The sequence below is a fragment of the Akebia trifoliata genome, chromosome 16 (genome assembly GCF_017979445.1).
Source record: "Akebia trifoliata isolate Shusen 1 chromosome 16, ASM1797944v1, whole genome shotgun sequence".
NCBI lineage: Eukaryota > Viridiplantae > Streptophyta > Magnoliopsida > Ranunculales > Lardizabalaceae > Akebia > Akebia trifoliata.
This window is the reverse complement of record NC_141390.1, coordinates 12,524,946-12,534,466: the sequence shown is the minus strand read 5'-3', so window position 1 is coordinate 12,534,466 and position 9,521 is coordinate 12,524,946. Positions and strand designations below refer to the sequence as shown.

The window sequence follows — 9,521 nt, the reverse complement described above, 5'->3', positions numbered from 1 at the left end:
AAATCATCCTTACGACTGGCCTTGTTCAAGTCTCGATAGTTAACACATATGCGTACCTTTCCATCTTTCTTAGGTATTAGGACGAAGTTAGCTAACCATTCGGGATACGTAGAGACTACAAGAAATCCTACTTCGAATTATTTCATGACCTCATTTTTGACCTTGAGGGTCCATTCTGGCTTTAACCTTCTCAATTTCTGCTTGATCAGCTTGCTTCCTGGAGCAATGGGTAGCTTGTGGATGACCAGATCTGTGTCTAATCCAAGCATATCTCTGTATGACCATACGAAGATATCTTGATAATCTTGTAAGAGTTTGATCATTTCTTTCTTTTGTTGCTATGTTAGTAAGGCTCCGATCTTGACGATTCGTAGGTCCTCTTTAGTACCAAGATTGATTGAATCTGTATCCTCGATGTTTGACTGAATACTTTTCTCGTGATGTTTTATCAAGTCTTTAATTTTTTTAGGTGGTTACTCTATTTCGTTCTCAGACTTTTCTTCGATCCCCATGAAGTCAAAGTCAAGTTCAAGATCAAAATCATACTTGTCCCTTTTAAACTCAGTTCTATCTAAATACTCATTTGATTGAGATTGAGATAGATCCTTTGAAAACTTTTGTTTTTGTTTTAGAAAAATATCTATTTTTTGTAATTTTGAAAGATTTTTTATTTTTGTCTTTTGAGAAAATTTTGATTTTTTTACTTTTTAAGTAATATTTATTTTTTTGTGATTTTCTGGACATCTAAATAAGGAGAACAATCATGCAAATTCATTAGTAATGATAGGGAGCCCTCAAAATAGTCTTTACCTGAGGACAAGGGCTCGTTATGATCCTCGGGCAAACTAAGTTTGTCTAATGGCATTTTTTTTGGAGGCCTCAGCAGCCTCAAAGGCTAATGGGAATTCCTCTCAATTGTGTAATATCTCCCCTTCTCTAAGGGGGTGGATGAGATGAGAAAGTGATTTGTTGGGTGATTTGGTCGGTGGTTCAGAGATGACCATTATCTCCGATTGATCTTTGTTACGTTAGGGCATAGTCCCTCCCAAGCTTGGTGGGATGATGACTGATGCCCAATTAATGTCGTGGGAAAAGGTGATTCTTTTCCCTTACTCTCAATTGCTTCCTCTTTTGTGGGTTCTCTAGTTTTTTCTAATAGACTTTCGTCGGAATCTCCATTGAATTGAATATCAGTGCCTTCTACGAAGGATAGTTGGGACTCAACAACTGAGTCTTCTTGAATGTGCATAGGTTTGAGATTTACCGTTTTTGGCTTTCTTACCGGTTTTGTCGGTAGTAGTTCTAACAGACTGTCAGGTCTGACCTGAGATTTCAGGAAGCTAACACTGATATGAGGGACTCTTCCCAGATTCTAGACATTCGGTTCACAATTTTGCTTTCTCGCTAGTCGAAGCTCTTTTTTTTTGTCATTCATTTCTATTATATCTTTATTCGTAAGCCTAAACCCCAGATAGAAATAAAGAGTGTTCTTTTTTACTTCAATCGGTGTAACTTTCCCTTTTCCTCTTTGTCCCAACCCTTGTCTAGGTCGATAACCCGATTTCTTCAGAACTCGCCCAACCATCAGATTTGCCCTTGATAGTTCCGCTTTCATTTTCTCTTTTCCCTTTTCAACATGATTGACAATAGGGAATTGATACGAATGGTAGAGTACTTTGTTTTTCATCATTTCGATATCAATAAATGGCACATCTGGAGCTTTCTTAGTTGGAATAAGATTCTCTGTCAATACTGATATCATTCTTTGCCCCGTGATAAATTTAACTCTTTGGTGGAATGAGGAAGGTACAGTCTCTGCTATGTGAATCTATGGTCTGTCCAACAATAAGTTGAAGATTGTCGGTATTTGCATGACCTCGGTCTATCGTGATAGGTAGATTCACTTCTCCCAGAGAATCCATTCTTGAACTGTCAAAACCTCAGACAATTTTGTTGTTAAGTTTGACATGTGACCAGTCTGCATTGAGCTTGCAGAATGTTTCGAAGGGATAGACATTGAGAACTGAGCCATTATCGATTAAAACCCTGGCCACCATCATACCCTTGCACATGACTATGATGTTTAATGGTTCCACGTGCCCCTATTCTTCTAGTACGAACTCACTTTCTATGAAGATAATGGGATTGGGGGCCATGATCTGACCAACTGTCTATTTTTAACTGTATTGGCGAAGTGGTTGCAGTACGTGCGACTTTCGAAAGATTCTCAACAATGGTTCTTGGTGTTCCTCTAACTTTTGCAATAGACCTAGAATACTGATTTGAGCTGGCTACTTATTCAATTGGTCCACTATATTATGCTCACTCTTAATAATGAGCTTAATGAAGTCTGCAGCTTCTTTATCTATCACTTTTGCCTTCTCTTCTGTCTTGTAATCTTTATACATCTTACCCTTTCCATTTTTTTTCTTTTTTTCTTCATCTGTCACCCCTTTTACTATTTCTTTTATTTCTTCTTTGATGCTTACCCCCTTTGTTGGCAACTTTTGACACCTCCCTGCCTTTGTCATATGACCAATGTTAGCTATCATTACTTTCTTCATGGTCTCAACCCCTGTGGTTGTAGTGATGGTGGTGTCGTAGCTCCGAGAAACTGTTTAGGTGAGCGGATGGTCATTGGAGGTAGATCAGGTTTTACATTGAGAATGAGGGGTGGTGGTGATGATTTGGATGTGCTAGTGATAGGAGGAGCTAATCTAGGGGCTGGTGAGGTGTAAGGAATGACAAGTGGTAGTCGTGGAGATGAGGTGTACGGTATATGAAGGGGAGGTCGAGTCATATTTTAAGGATTTGGCAATGTATAAGGTAGGATGAGAGGTGGTCGGGTAACAGTGTTTTGATGAATGGGATGGATAGTGAGGTTAGCTATTCTGAGAGGCAATTGTGTGTTTCGTTGTAGATTTGTCGTGTAATAGTTGACTATGTTGACCGCAAACATTTCTGCTTTCTTTGTTAAGTAGACCCTGATTTTTGTCCTGATAGGTGTTATCAGCTCTGATGGATTGAAGTCGAGTTTCTCGTAAATGACATGCACCCTGTGCCCATTTTCTCCTCCATTGTGGGTGGGTAGAGGGTTTTGATTGATGTTTTGCTGCTGAGTGGGATTTACTGGCCCGTCCAATATGAGTGCCTTTTTTTATCTATCAAATTTTGCACCTGGTGCTTAAGTTGCCAACATTGATCTGTAAAGTGCCCTGTTACACCCATATGAAATTCGCAGAATAAATAGGGTTGTACCATGGCCCTTTAGTAACATCAGGATTTTGTGGACGTTTTGTAGGATATTCACCCCTGAGTAATATTGGTAGTAATTCTGATAATGTCATAGGTAATCTGGTAAACACTTTGTTTACCCTGTTGGGTCCTGTCTACTGGTTCTGCCCATATAATGGTGCCTACTGTGCTACTGGTGGAGGATTTGCCCTGAATTGATTTTGAGATGCAGGGTTCCAAGCTGTGGTGGTGTTGGTGCCCATGAAGTTTTATATGTTTCCTCTTGGAAACTCCTCTTGATAATCTCTTTTAGGAATCTTTTAATTTAAAGGAAACACAAGTTGTGTAGAATAAGAGATGATGTTGATCGGATTAGAACCTTAAGGAAGCTATGTCCTTAAAATCCCAATCTTGAGACGCCACAAAGGATGATCACTCCTTTGATAAGTCGAAGATTCATGCACTTCTTCAAGAACTCAAGCAAGAACTCATACAAAAACTCATACAAGAACTCATAAAGAACTCATAAGAACACATGAAGACTTAAGAAACTTCTTGAATAAACTTTCAAAGAATTGCTCATAAAATGTAAATTGTAAATTGTGTCTCAATTACAAAATGAGGTGTCCTTTTATAGACAAATTAGATCAAGATTAATTCTAATTAGTCCTTGGAAAAATAAAGAAAAGTCTAATTAGTCCTTAGGAAATTAAGAATTCAAAACTAAGGACAATTAGAACATAAAAATTTCAATTAAACCTTGCATTCAAATTGATGCATAAAAAGATAGTTGACCATCCTTGATAAAACTTTGATATCTCTGAAGTTAGCCTTAGAATCTTTTATAATGGCCTCTTTGTATTGTACTTCCACAATCAAGCCTTGCAATGCCTCTTCCATCCTCTTTGTCCTTGTCCTAGTCATCGGACCGCCAATTCCTTGCAATGGTTCTTGAGAAGACTTGGAAACATCAACTTGAGTTATTGGGTCAGCAACTCGATCTCCATTATTTTCTCCCTCTTCAAAAAGATTCGTCCTCAAATCACCTACATTAAACAAGAATAAATCAACAACATTAAAAGTTGCACTAACATTATCATAATCACTTGGCAAATCGAGTTTGTAAGCATTATCATTGATCCGATCCAAGACTTGAAATAGACCATCTCCTCGAGGCTGCAATTTTGATTTCCTTTGGGTAGGAAACTGCTTCTTACGCAAGTGCACTCAAACCCAATCTCCAGGGTGGAAAATAACTTTCAAGTGGCCCTTATTGGCTTGCTTAGCATATTGCTCATTCTTCCTATCAATGTTGGCTCAAACTTTGACATGTAAATCTTTCACAAAATCTGTCTTTTTCTTACCATCAAGATTAGCATGTTCATTAGTAGGCAAAGGTAAAATATCCACAGGTGTTAAAGGATTAAAACCATAAACAATCTCAATTGGAGAAAATGAAGTATTTGAATGAATAGTCCTATTATATGCGAACTCAATATGTGGTAAACACTTCTCTCATTGTTTTAAATTTTTTTGAATGATAGCACGCAATAAGGTAGTAAATGCCCTATTAACTACTTCAGTTTGGTCATCCATTTGAGGATGTGCAACAGTAGAAAATAAAAGTTTAGTTCCTAATTTATTCCATAAAGTACGCTAAAAATAATTTAGGAACTTAACATCTCTGTCACTAACAATTGACTTAGGTAGCTTACGCAATCGAACTACCTCTTTGAAGAACAAATCAGCAATATGTGTTGCGTCATTGGTTTTAGTACATGCAATAAAATGGGTCATCTTACTAAACCTATTAACAACAACAAATATACTATCTTTACCATTTTGAGTCCTTGGCAATCCTAAAACAAAATCCATAGAAATATCAGTCCCAGGCTGATTAGGTACAAGCAAAGGGGTATACAAGCCATGCGGTCGAATTTTAGACTTTGCTTGCCTACATGTAATGCACTTGTCACAAATAGATTGAACATCATGCTTTATATGGGGCCAATAAAAATGCTCATGTAAGATATCTAAAGTTTTTAGGACACCAAAGTGACCCATTAAACGTCCCCCATGACTTTCCCTTACAAGTAACTCACGAACAAAACAATTAGGCACGCACAATTTATCTTTCTTGAAAAGAAATCCTTCATGCCTATAAAAGTCACCAAACGCACACTTAGCACTTGCATTCCATACTTGGTTGAAATCAGAATCATTGGCATACAAATCTTTAATCAATTCAAAACCAAGTAGTTTAGTTTGCAATGAAGTAAGTAATACGTACCTTCTTGATAATGCATCGGCCACAACATTTTCCTTCCCACGTTTATATTTAATTACATAAGGAAATGTTTCTATAAACTCCAACCATTTAGCATGTCTTTTGTTAAGCTTACCTTGGGTCTTCAGGAATTTCAAGCTCTCATGATCAGAATGAATGATAAATTCCCTTGGCCATAAATAATGTTGCCATGTTTGAAGAGTTCTCACTAATGCATAAAGATCTTTGTCATAAGTAGGATAATTCAATGCTGCCCCACTTAGCTTTTCACTAAAATAAGCTATTGGCTTAGAATCCTACATCAAAACTGCTCCTACTCCAATCCCGGATGCATCACACTCTATTTCAAAAGCTTTATCAAAGTTAGGCAAACACAACAAAGGTGCATTAGTTAACTTATCTTTCAAAGTTTGGAAAACCGGATCATGCATATTAACCCAATTAAAAACAACATTCTTTTTAACAAGTTCATTCAAAGGTGCAGCAATAAAACTAAAATCCTTAACAAACCTTCGATAAAAACTTGCTAAACCATGGAAACTTTTTACCTCATTCGCATTCTTAGGTGTAGGCCAATCCTTTATTGCCCTTACTTTTTCCTCATCAACACTAATTCCCTGCGAACTAACAACATATCCAAGAAACACAACAAATTCCATACAAAATGTGCATTTCTTAAGATTAACAGATAATTGGTGTAATCTTAACACACTAAACACAGCATGCAAATGCTTCACATGGTCATCAACATTTTTGCTATAAACTAAAATATCATCAAAGTAAACTACCACAAATTTTCCCATGAAAGCACGCAAGACATGGTTCATTAATCTCATGAATGTACTAGGTGCGTTAGTTAAATCGAAGGGCATTACTAACCATTCATACAACCCATATCTAGTTTTAAATGCAGTTTTCCATTCATCTCCCTCTTTCATGCGAATTTGATAATACCCATTCTTTAAATCAATTTTAGAAAATAAATGAGAGCCATGCAATTCATCAAACATATCATCTAACCTAGGGATAGGATGCCTATATTATACCGTTATCTTATTAATAGCTCGACAATCCACACACATGCGTCATGTTCCATCTTTTTTTCGTACTAAGAGAACAAGAACCGAACATGGGCTGAGACTTTTCCTTACAAATCCCTTCAACAACAGTTCATCCACTTGCCTCTATATCTCCTTTTTTTCCTCAGGATTAGCTCTATAAGCAAGTCTATTTGGTATAGCAGAACCAAGTATGAAATCTATTTGGTGGTCAATTCCTCTTAAATGAGATAAACCATGTGAAATCTCCTCGGGAAAAAGATCCTCAAATTCCTGAAATAAAGACACAACAACACTAGGCAAAGATGAGTTAAGATCGTCAATGGAAAAATAAACATGTTTGTACATAAGAACTAGAACTTGTGGCCTTACTATCATTACACTTTTAACATCATGCTTTTTGGCAAATACACTTAGTACTTTATTCTTCTCTCCATGTTGTTCACTTTGCTCTCCTTTTTGCTCACACCTTTGTTTCTCTCTCATTTTGCACTTACTTGCTATCCTGACCTGGTCCTCATAAGCTTGCAAAGGTTTGAGAGGGGCCAATACAATTTTCTGATTGTTCATTACAAAAGAATAACGGTTTTTATACCCATCATGCGACACTCTCCTATCAAATTTTCATGGTCGACCGAGCAATATATGACCAGCATGCATCGGTGCCACATCACAAATAACCTCATCCACATACTTGCCTATTGAGAAAGGAACCCGAACTTGCTTATTTACCTTCACTTCTCCACAATCATTCAGCCATTGTAGCTTATATGGTTTAGGATGTTTCTGCCATTTCAAATTCAACTTCTCTACCAACAAGGTACTAGCAACATTGGTACAACTCCCACTATCAATAATCAATATACAGACTTTATCCTTTACGTGGCATCTTGTGTGAAAAATATGCTCACGTTACTCCTCATCTCCTTCATCCTTAAGCTGTATACTCAAAACTCTCCTGGTGACAAGTAAATCACCATGCACATGCTCTTCTACTTCAACATCAGAACAATCCTCTAATGAAGGTATCTCGTTGTCACTTGAACTAGCACTTTCAATATCTCTGTTTGCCAATACAACCATAACCCTTTTGTTTAGGCATTCAGAAGCAATGCGTCTAAACCCTTGGCACCTAAAAACACTTAATCTAATGTGACTTAATAAGAGGCTTTGTTTCAGGTCTATCTTTAGGAATAGAAATCGAAGGCTTTGACTTTGCGTCTTCTTTTGGTTTGAAAGGAATTTTGTTGTCCTTCCAATTTGATCTCCACAGATTATTAGAAGATGATCCAGATCTGAACCTTCTAGACTTGATTTGCTTTTTCACTTTAATGCTTTGTGCAATAACTCTTCCATCTCCACATAATGGTGCAACTCAACCACATCAGCAATTTCTTTGTTCAATCTGGCGATGAATCTAGCCATGGTTGCTTCTCTATCTTCCTCTATGTTTGCTCTAATCATGGCAATCTCCATTTCTTTATAATAATCCTCTACACTCATGGAACCTTGAACCAACCCTTGCAATTTGATATACAAATCTCAATAGCAATGGCTAGGAATAAATCTTTTACGCATCACTGACTTCAGCTTATCCCATGATCGAATTGGTTTCTCACAATTTTTGCGCCTATTGATCACCAATTGATCCCACCATATACTGGCATAGTTTGTAAATTCCACGGCGGCTAGTTTTATTTTTTTATCCTCGAAATAATTATGACAATAAAAAATGTGCTCAACCTTTCTTTCCCACTCCAAATATAATTTAGGATCATTCTTTCCATGAAAGGTCAGAATCGCCATCTTTATACTACCCAAATTGTTATCTTCTTTAAAATCAATTTTCTTATCCCGTCGATAATGTACTCTCTCCACTTCGGAATGAATATCTTCTTCTTCGTCGAACTCATGTCTTCAATATGGTTTAGATTCATTAGAGGATTCCATATTGTCCAACCTTGAATTCAATAATTTAAATTGATTATGAACGGCCTTGATGAATAATTTTAGGTCGGTCTCATGTGGTTCTCCTCCTTCCTTACTCATGGTTGAAACCTATTAGTTTAACAACTCCAATTTATCGATTTTCTGTAATTACAAACAGCAACTAACAAATCCCTTTTTTAAAAAAAAAACAAAGCCCAGTAAGAAGAAACAATAAATCAACCTCCTTTAAGGTACTTAATCAGAAGCTAGAATTCAATAACCTCAAAATTCAACAGTCCGTTTGTGATTCAAATATTTTTTTTTTAAAATGAAACAATTGCGATAAGCTATAAAGTGATGGCAGCAACGTTAATATAGAAGGGTGTGGGAGACGGATATTGAAAACAAATCTGAATCGTTTTACTTTAGAAAACTCAAGTACAACAAGAACATGAACACATGAAAACAATGAATTTTCCTTTGTTGTCTTCTTTAATGGCGGAAATTACAGTTTCCCACTGACTAAATTTTCAGCAAGAAATCCAGCAAGAACAAACAGGAACAAAACGTGGTGGCTGTTAACTCAACAAGAACATAGATAGAAAAATAAACTCATGTTACACGTTCTATCTATAATTTAGCAAGAAATCCACGTAACATCGTCATGTGATCTGATGTTATTCATCTGAGTTTTAGCAAGAACAATAATTTCAGCAAACGTTGTGACTGTTGTGGCTGTGTTTCAGCAATAAAATAAACGTTTTATTTCTAAAATTTCCAGCAAGAAATATTTCGAGTTTAATTGCAGCAACATCAATGGTGATGTAATTGAAAGATTTTCAATGAGTGACCATTAAAGACCTTTAAAGATCAGCAGCATATTTTAACAGCAACAAGGAATGTTTGATTTTTATGTTAATTAAGAATTTTTTTTTTTAATGAAAGTCCATTAAAGAGAACTCTAAGAATTAAATTTCAGAGAACAACAAGCAAAACAATCAAGAATTTTAGTG

The 9,521-nt window shown here is 36.4% G+C and overlaps 1 pseudogene; it reads right to left on the bottom strand.

Annotated features, from left to right (window-relative positions):
- Nucleotides 1-4,271: 4,271 nt before the first annotated feature.
- Nucleotides 4,272-8,163, bottom strand: LOC147382588 (uncharacterized; annotated as a pseudogene).
- Nucleotides 8,164-9,521: the final 1,358 nt, after the last annotated feature.